Here is a 9,645-nt window from a genome sequence, read left to right as displayed (position 1 = left end):
CTAATAAGTTAGCTCCCAAATTCATTGCCCCGTTTACTGTCACCAAGATCATTAGTCCGGTGACAGTCAGCCTCCGGCGTACAGGAGAATTCACCCCGCCTTTCATGTCTCCAAATTAAAACCTGTCTTCCATTCTCACCTTAATCCGCCGGCCCCGGTTCCCCCACCGCCGCGACTCGTAGACGGGGAACCTACGTATTCGGTGTCTCGAGATGGAGGGGATGCGGATTCCAGTACCTGGTGGACTGGGAAGGTTACGGTCCGGAGGAGAGAAGTTGGGTTCCTGCTAGGGACATTTTAGATCACTCCCTTATTGATGATTACAATCAACAGGTAGGCTCGGCTGGGAGCACCAGGAGGCGCTCTTAGGGAGAGGGGTACTGTCACGGTTCATGAATTCGCTGTCTCTTGTCTGTGTTTGTGTTGTTGTGGGTGAAGCCGATCACTGGGCTCATCAGCTCTGCAATCAGGACTAATTAGTACGCCAGCTGCAGAGGATATGCACTGACTATTTATTCTCTCTGTTTTCCCCTTGACTTTTGTCAGATCGTTGTTTGGATGTCGGTTCTGTTTCCCGCCTGTTCAGTTTCCTCGCTGCCTGTCCGTTTGTCCTGCACGTCTGCCCTCTCGTCTTCACCATCTCCCGGATTATCACTGCCGTCAACTTCCTGATTGTCGTCTGTCTTCACTCACCTCCCAGGATCTTCACACCGGACTGGGCTGTACCACAGCGTACCTGTGTCACTGAGTGTTGGCTTCCTCGGACTTTGTGTTCATCATCATCTTCATCCCTGTTTCACACTTATTAATAAAACTCTCTTACTTGCTATTGAATCCATCTCATCATTTCATCACAGTTTTCTCCTCACACTCATCACTTTTGTTGCTGAAAAACAAATATAGCAACACTACACTTTTCCAGACAGCAAGAACGGCAGCCATGGTCCAACTATAACTCAGAAGCATGGCAGGAAGAGCTGCCAACCAGATTTTCTTTTCTTTTTAAATGTATAGCTTTCAAGGATAATCAACAGAGCTATCAGCTGCTACACTTTGTCAGCAATTTGAAACGCACCTGAAATGGATTGGGATTTTATCTACACTCGTTATGAGAACCTGCTTTCTATTCTTGATAGATGTGTCCGTAATGGTGTTTTTTGTAAAATTGACGACATACTACACAGCATGCAAAGGGTATTGTACTTGTTGCAAGCCCAGTCGACTCAGTCAACCCATGGATTTAGGCCTGCCAGGATAAGGACTGGAGACAGAGGATGCCCATACTGGGATATTTCCCCTGAGCAGTTGGAATAACTTTTGGAATTTAATGTCACTGTAAAAGAAACTGCACGCTTATTCTGTGTCAGTTACAGAACAATAAGAAGAAGAATGTCTGAATATAGTTTGTCAGTACGAATGTATTACACTTCAATAACAGATGCGGAACTTAGCCAAGTTGTATCCGACTTCATCACAGAATGTCCTGACTCCGGAATAAAGTGAGTCAGTGGATTCCTTAACAGCATTGAACTAAGGTGAGTCTTTATGCAATGCACATGTAGCATGGCCACAGAGGAGTAAATGGCACAATGAATAATAAACAAGAATTAATTTAATGCTGACTACGCCACCCCTTTCAAGTAAGGGGAACTAAACACGGACACACAGGTTCGTTACTATGGAGGGCAGAGACATGGGCATCATAATACAAAATGTTTATTAAGTTCACAATAATCAGATAAGACACCTTAAAACAACCAGACTAAGATATAACTCAATGGGTTAAACAACTACAACTCAGTACACCACATACATAACTAAAATGACTAAGGCTTAACTGTAGCAGGGTAGGCCAGCCGTAGAGTGATTATTCTTGACCCACGCGCGCACACACACACACACACACAGTGAGATAAGTGATCACACACACGGCAATCCACACTTTGTGCTCCAAACGCCACCACCAGGGTACTTGAACTAGCCTCCCTGCTCATAAGCCTAAAACACAAGAGAAAACAATTAATCAAAATGCAAACAAAGTTATACCAGAGCCTGATTGGAGACATATGGCATTCTTAAATTACAAATGAACAAGATTCAGTTGAAAATCAATTGTCACTTAATAAGAAGATACACAGAGGGTTTATAAAAGTAAATTACAAAATAAGCCAAATCAAACGAAGCAAGAAACAAATCAATAAAAAGAAACCAATACAATAAACAAAACAAACAGTATAAAGGGAACAGACAAACTCCAAAACCAAAGAAACCATACAAACAAGCTTATACAAAGCTGGTAATTCTAGGATGGGAGGGCAGGCTGAAGCACCCAGCCCAACATATACAGTGTGGAGTTAGTTGGAGCAGCTACAGCCAAGAATGGGAAGGACAAATAAACACAAAAACACACAGCAAAACAGCAACGTCGTCGTAATCCTGTTTTATGAAGGAAGTGATTGCCCCAACCCCCAACAGGACGGAATGCTCCCAAAGATAGTCCTGGTAAAAACAGTGATTAATTAACTTGTCAAATTCACTCATTAAGAAAGAGTGAAACTATACATACCAGATTTTGGTCATCAGGGGACACAAGTTATACAGTTGCTCACAGCACAATTCTCAACAGTTTATTTGAAGATGAATGAACTCAAACCCAGCTGGGAATAATGGCAGCCTTACACACCACCGCAAAGCAGATGAAATTCCAGCTACAATAAATGAATTTAGTTAATTGATATGCCAGAGCTCTTACAATATTAGCCAAACGGCTAACAACATACCTTTAAGCAGAACCCACACACACCAAGGGCAGAGCTAGCAAATGACGCATCCCAGGTAGCCTAATTGCAGCCTTTATATCAGCAGTATCATGTTCTGATAGGCCGTCGTTCTAATTACAGGGGAGGGAACTTATCCAGTCTGCCACACACACAATGATTGTATATTGGGTATACCATTGAATAATTGCAACAGACCACTGGATGCACCACAGGATCAGCCCCATTAAAGAGAGACACCAGCAAAGCCTTTTCACTTTTGCATGTTAACTGCAAACAAAAAATGGGACAGTGTTACAATCATCTGTTCTGCATAGACAATCTCTCACATATAACGAGATGTATTTTCTTTACAGTATTTTAAATTGTTCCATTTAACATGGGAGGATTTGAACTTGAGAAACAGAGTGTACTGACACCTTTCCACGGTTAAAACAACATTCCTTATGTTCAATCATATTTATTTGCTGCTATCAATTAACTAGAAGGAAGGTCTTGACTACAAGATTAGTTTATACTTGGATCAAAATATACCAAGTAGTTTTGTTTACTGTAGTGCAATGGATTTTTTTTAAAGTCTAAATTGTATAATTTTCCAAGGGTGTAGAGGTCCAGAGTAATGGAAACTTTACGGACTGTAGATCCTGTGTGCACTGTTTGTCGTGGACTCAACATAATTCAGAGAAGAGTATACTCTCCTGCACCCATGGCTTTATGGCATATTGATGGAAACCATAAGTTGATTCGGTAAGTGTTTTCTATCTTTTATGTCAGTTAAAGTCAGTGATTTAAATTTAGACATAAATAGATTGGTATCCTGTCAAATCTATTTTACACACTTCAACATGATACAGCTTCACATTTAGGCTAAAAACAAGTAATGATGGGAAACAAGAAGTAATTTTCAGTCTTTGAAAGAAATTAATTTTTAAAGATTCACATTATTGTTATGTGCAAGCAAAACACACCACCTCTGGTACTAACATTAGGCCTATTCATTCTTAATACCAATGAACAAATAAATATGAACAACTTGTTTTTTACATTTTTTTGCATCCCCATCTTAACAGAGCAAGCCCATTGAAAATTGTTGTGTTAGTTCACCAAAATATGAAAATCCTGTTATCAGTTCCCCACCTTTATGTCATTACAAAGCCATAAGACTTTAGTTAATATTCATAATCATAGCACAAGTGAAGATATGTTAAGTAAACAATAAGGTTGAGGCTATACTTGATACTTGAGGCTGTCTTATGAGTTTCTCCACCTTAGTCTATCTGAATCTATTTCTGTTGTGGTGTTAAATAAAGCATTAAAACCTGGAGAGGTATTTCAACAAGTAGGCAGGAAATTTAAGGATACACATTATACTCTCATGTCGTTACAGATGCAGCATTTTGACTGTATATTTCTGCATGGATTAAGATGAGAACACATTTTTATAATTTAATTTCCTCCATATGGCTTCCGTTAAAAGTTCGCTCTGTCTGGATGCTCTTAAATGCACAGGACGCTTTCCTATCATAGCCTGTCACATATGTGAACCTGGATCACAAAACCAGTCATGTCACACGGGTATATGGGAAATAGCCAACAAAACATTTTATGGGTCTAAAATTATAAATTTTTCTTTTATGCCAAAAACGTTAGGTTTAGAATTTTGCTCCAAAAGTCTTTTTTGTAGGTGTTGGTGTGTTACATGTGTGTGCCAATTTTCGTGCATGTATGTGAAACATAGCTGGATGGCTGTTGATTTTTTTAGTATAAGTGGCGCTGTCGAGCCATTTTGCCACACCCTCTTCTGAATCCTATATTAGACGTAAATTTTCACCAGGTTTGACACGTGTGCAAAGTTTCATGACTTTTTGAGCATGTTTAAGCCCTCAAAAATGCGATTCATTTGGGAGAAGAAGAAGAAGAATAGACAAAGCAGATACAAGAGGGTCCTCGCACCATCAGTATGTATTGAAGCTTATTTCCGCCACAGAATAAAACATCTTAAAAGATAATTGCAACTTTTGTTCCTCAGAATTGCAACTTTATATCAAACAATTCTTACTTAATAACTTGCAATTAAAACTTTATATAAAAAGAAATCTAACTTTATATATCACAATTGTGACTTTATGTTATTTCAAAAGTCGGAATTAACTTTTTTATTTTTTATTCGGTGGCAGAAACAAGCTTCAATACAACAAGAGAAATAGATTATGTGTTTTCAAAAGAAAAATGTAGACCTATTAGTGGACAGTCACAACAAAATAAGGGAGTCACCACACACCACAGCTAATTAATAAATGGATTTATTAATCCGTATGACAGAACACCATTAAGAATCCGTGTAAATTATAGTCAGTAGGTGGGTGCAAATGTAAATGAAAATCAGCAGTCCAACCATCCCAGAGGAGATGGATCAAAGGGCAGCGGTGATCTCCCAAATCCCTCACATCTCATGAGTTCTCCGAGCCGACAAGGGTCCAACGAACAGCACCAACAAGACCAGCGCAAGATCTGCCCAAGCTCAGCCCCCCTGCTCTCATCTCTGTCCCAGTCTCTTATAGAGAGTCCTAATTACGTTCAGGTGTACAACAACCACTCACTTCAGCCAATCACCTGCAACTCAGAGATGATGAGTTAATCTCTAAAACTGTCACACACCACCCTTTAAAAGAGATCCGTTACCAATCGGATCAAGAATATTTTTTTTTTTTTAAAAACAGAACCATCAACTTAGAAATCATATTTCAGTACTCATTGTTATACCACCTCTGATCACAGTACAAACATGATTTTCACAATTCCATCCATTCTGCGGCACTGCCCCACCTTGCCACCAGCAATCTGGATCCTGAAAGCAAATTTAAAGCAACAAGACAGCACAGAGAAACAGAAGCAACTGTACAACCATTGCACTTAATTGATCAGATCAGGAACACGGGATAACACATCTGCCACTACATTATCCGATCCTTTAATGTGTTTAACAATTAAATTGTAGGGCTGTAAAAAGAGAATCCAACGCATCAAGCGCTGACCCGGCAACTGTAAAGAATGCAAGAAAGTTAAAGGGTTATGATCAGAAAACACCTCTACAGGCATTCCTCCCCCCACATACACATCAAAGAACTGGAGTGCCCAAATTAAAGATAAAGCTTCTTGCTCGATCACAGAGTAATTTTTCTGATAATTGTTAAACTTACGAGGAAAAAAAAACTTACGGGATAGTACAGATCATTCTCCCCTGTCTGTAATAATACAGCTCCAGCACCAACCTGGCTGGCATCCACCTGTAGCTTAAAGGGCATATCCAGCCTCAGGGCAGCTAGAACAGGAGCAGAGGTCAATAATAATTTAACATTAAAAAAGCTCTCTATGACAATTTTCACTCCAGTCAAATTTCACGGAGTTCTTAAGTCAGTCAGCGGTGAAACCACAGTTGAAAAATTGGAACAGAAACCCCAGTAATAACCGACCATTCCCAAGAAATGCATGAGGTTTTTTTTAGTAGATGGAGAAGGAAACTGCTGAATGGCAAGAACTTTGTCTTGAACTGGACGCACTTTGCCTTGGCCAACCTCTTTCACAAGATATCTTACAGTAACCTAGGCAAACTCACACTTTGCCAGGTTAACTGTTAGACGTGCCTCAGTCAACCGAGTTAAGAGCTGGCAAACGAATTAAGTGTTGTTCCCAGGTCTCACTGAAAACAATAACATTATCTAAATACACTGCACACCCTTCCAGCCCAAAGACCACTCGGTTCATCAATCTCGTGATGGTGGCAGGTGCATTTCGCAAACCAAAACTCATAACCGAATAAGAGTATAATCCAGATGATGTAATAAAGAAGGTTACTTGTCTAGCTCTAGGAGATAATGGCACTTGCCAATACCCCTTAAGAAGATCTTCGCTTGCTCATGAAATTAGCTGTACCCACCTGATCTACACAATCCTCTGTTCAAGGAAGTGGAAAAACGTCAGGCTTAGTGATGGCGTTTAGCTTGCGATAGTCAGTACAAAATGGAAACCCTGCTTAGATTTGCGCCTATCGGGAGTGGCGACTTGATAATTCTCTTCAGACAGTTTCCGAACAACAGTATATGGCCCTGTAAACTTAGCACAAAACGACGACCCAGAAGATGGAAACAGAATTAACACCTGATCACCTGGTGTAAAGACACGACCTTCAGCATGCTTATCAAAGTGATTCTTCATCTTCTCTTGCGCAAAGGCAAGATTCTTCTGTGCACTCAATCCGGCCAAAAACAAACGCAGACGAAAACCATTCACATACTCTAACAAATTTTGCGAAGGATCCTCTTCACCTAGTCCCTCAAGCAAAACAGAAAGAGGTCCACGCACACGATGATCGAAAACTAATTCATTTGGGCTAAATCCTAAGCTCTCTTGCTGTACCTCCCTAGCAGCAAGTAAAAGCCAGGGTAAACCCTCCTCCCAGTCACTGCTTAACTCCACACAGTAAGCACGCAAAAGTGACTTCAAGGTCTGGTGAAACCTTTCAACCGCTCCCTGACTTTGAGGATTATAAACGTTCGACTGATTGTGTTTTACTTTAAGCACTTTCAAAACTTCAGCAAACATACGAGACGTAAAGTTAGTACCTTTATCACTTTGAATAATTTTAGGTATCCCGAAATTGCCTTGACAACCTTTTTGGTGGTAATTCTTCGGATAGCATAAGCTGCTGGATACCGAGTTGCCTGACACATAATAGTCAACAGATATGCACTCCCCAATTTTGATGGAGGCAAGGGTCCCACACAATCAATTATTAAGTGCTCAAACCGTTTGCTTGTAACAACTATGGGACTCAAAGGCACTGGTTTCAGCAGCTGATTTGGCTTCCCAGTCATCTGGCATGTGTGACACATTCTGATGAAAGACGATATATCCTTTTTCAAATGGGGCCAATAAAACTGTCGTAAAATTTGTCATAGGTCTTTTTTACTCATAAATGTCCAGCCACTTCACCATGTGCATGTTATAATACTACGTCGCGAAATTATCGACTGGTAAAATGATTTTACAGAGAACGTACTTCCTTAGAAGCACCTCATCTTGGATAAAACATCCACTCACAGCACTTCTTACCTCCTGAGGCGAAATAAGAGCATCAAACAACTTCTGCAACTCAGGGTCCTCCAGCTGCGCATCTACCAACTCCCTATGAGAAATGGGTGAAAGGGTGGATAAACCAGGCACAACATATTTTGACACTTCCAGTTTCTCAAATGACATCTCACGACTCCTTGCACGAGTCACAACACCAGCTGTAAATACTTCAGGAAAATTTTTATGCAAATTGTCAGAGTCCTCGGAGACTGGAATAAGCACTACCTCAGGAGGTGGGATCACCTCTCGCCAGACTCTACCTCCATCCAAATTGTTACCCAGGATGACAGTAACCCCATCCACTGGCAAAGACGGACGAATTCCCAAAGATACTTCTACACAAATCAGGTCGGAAGTCAAGTGTATTCTATGTAGAGGAACAGAAAGAGTTTTAGTTTAATCCAATTCCCCTAATCAAAACTCTCCTCCCTTCACTTGACACCTGAGAAAAGGGCAGAACAGATTCAAGAATAAAAGACTCTGATGAACCTGTATCTCTCAATTTTAACTGGTATTTTACTCACAGGCAGAGACACATAACCCTCCATAATAAATGGTACAAAGTTATTCATGGCTACTAATTTGGAATAACATACTTCCTATCCCACCTCTAAGGAAGTACCATGATCATTCCCAACTTCCATTTAGCAGCCTAAACTGGGCACTTATTTTTCCAATGGCCCAGATTAAAACAATAATTACACACTAAGTCTCTGTCAGATTTCATTTGACCACTGTTCTCTGATTTTGAATTTCAAATTTTGCTCCAACTCTGTTTTCATTAAAGTTACCACTCTTCTGACCTGACCGGTCTTCTCTGTACACCTTTCTATGTGTTAGTACGTAACCATCTGCCAAAACTGCCGCTTTGCGTCTTTTGGCTTCTTTGCATTTATGTATGTAGAAATATCATCTGACACAATATTTTTTTTACTGTTCTAAAATGACCAAGTCAGGCAGCGTTTCAAAGTCATCAACAGCGGATGCAACAAACCAATGATCAAAATAAGAAACCAGATCTCTTATCACCTCAGAGTGAGTTCGACGATCACCTTTTCTCCAGCTTCGAAATTGCTGGCGATAGGCTTCAGGAACCAGTTTGTAGGCCTTCAAAATAGCCACTTTTACCTTGTCATAATCGTTTCTGTCCTCCATTGTAAGCGCTGCATATGCCTCCTGTGCCTAGCCTGTGATAATCGTTTGAAGCATAGGATAGACCTCTGCCAATTTCTTTGTTCGGACAAGAAAACAGAGAAAAAAACAGAGAAAAAAAAATATCAGGGTCATGATCATTAAATTTGGGAAGTAGTCTTAAATTACTTGCCAAGTCAAAGCCTTCAGATAAACCTAAACCTCTCATTTTTCCTTCCTTTACTAATCTCAATTGCTCCACCTGTAGCTCATGATCTTGTGTGGACTTCTCAGCATCTATTTTAATTGGTTTAAAATCAAGCTCACTTTGTCTATGCACATTCTCATTTCTCAGTCTGTCAAATCTCCTATTCATACTATTTAGTTCTCTTACAAGAGTTCTCTCGTACCGCATCTTAGCTAAGACGCTACGGGAAAAGTCTCTTTTCACGAAATACTGAAGCAAAAAATTATCCTTAATTTTGAATTTTTGTAAAGCGCTTTTGCAGCAGTACACAGCCATAGGCGAGACAGCTCGCTTGCTCATTGGCTGCTCTGCGGCAAGTGCACAGCCTATCGAGCGCAGGCTGATGCAATATCAGAC

General features: G+C 40.3%; 1 long non-coding RNA gene across 1 annotated transcript; it reads right to left on the bottom strand.

The window, feature by feature from the left end:
• Positions 1 to 5,316: 5,316 nt before the first annotated feature.
• LOC132106330 (uncharacterized) lies at positions 5,317 to 9,022 on the bottom strand. Its single transcript, XR_009424121.1, has 3 exons — positions 8,963 to 9,022; positions 5,996 to 6,099; positions 5,317 to 5,390 (listed from the first exon to the last, which is right to left on the bottom strand). It is a non-coding gene; the product is annotated as an uncharacterized LOC132106330 (long non-coding RNA).
• Positions 9,023 to 9,645: the final 623 nt, after the last annotated feature.

The sequence above is a fragment of the Carassius carassius genome, chromosome 26, assembly GCF_963082965.1.
Source record: "Carassius carassius chromosome 26, fCarCar2.1, whole genome shotgun sequence".
NCBI classification, from domain to species: Eukaryota; Metazoa; Chordata; class Actinopteri; order Cypriniformes; family Cyprinidae; genus Carassius; species Carassius carassius.
This window is presented reverse-complemented; position numbering and strand designations above follow the sequence as displayed.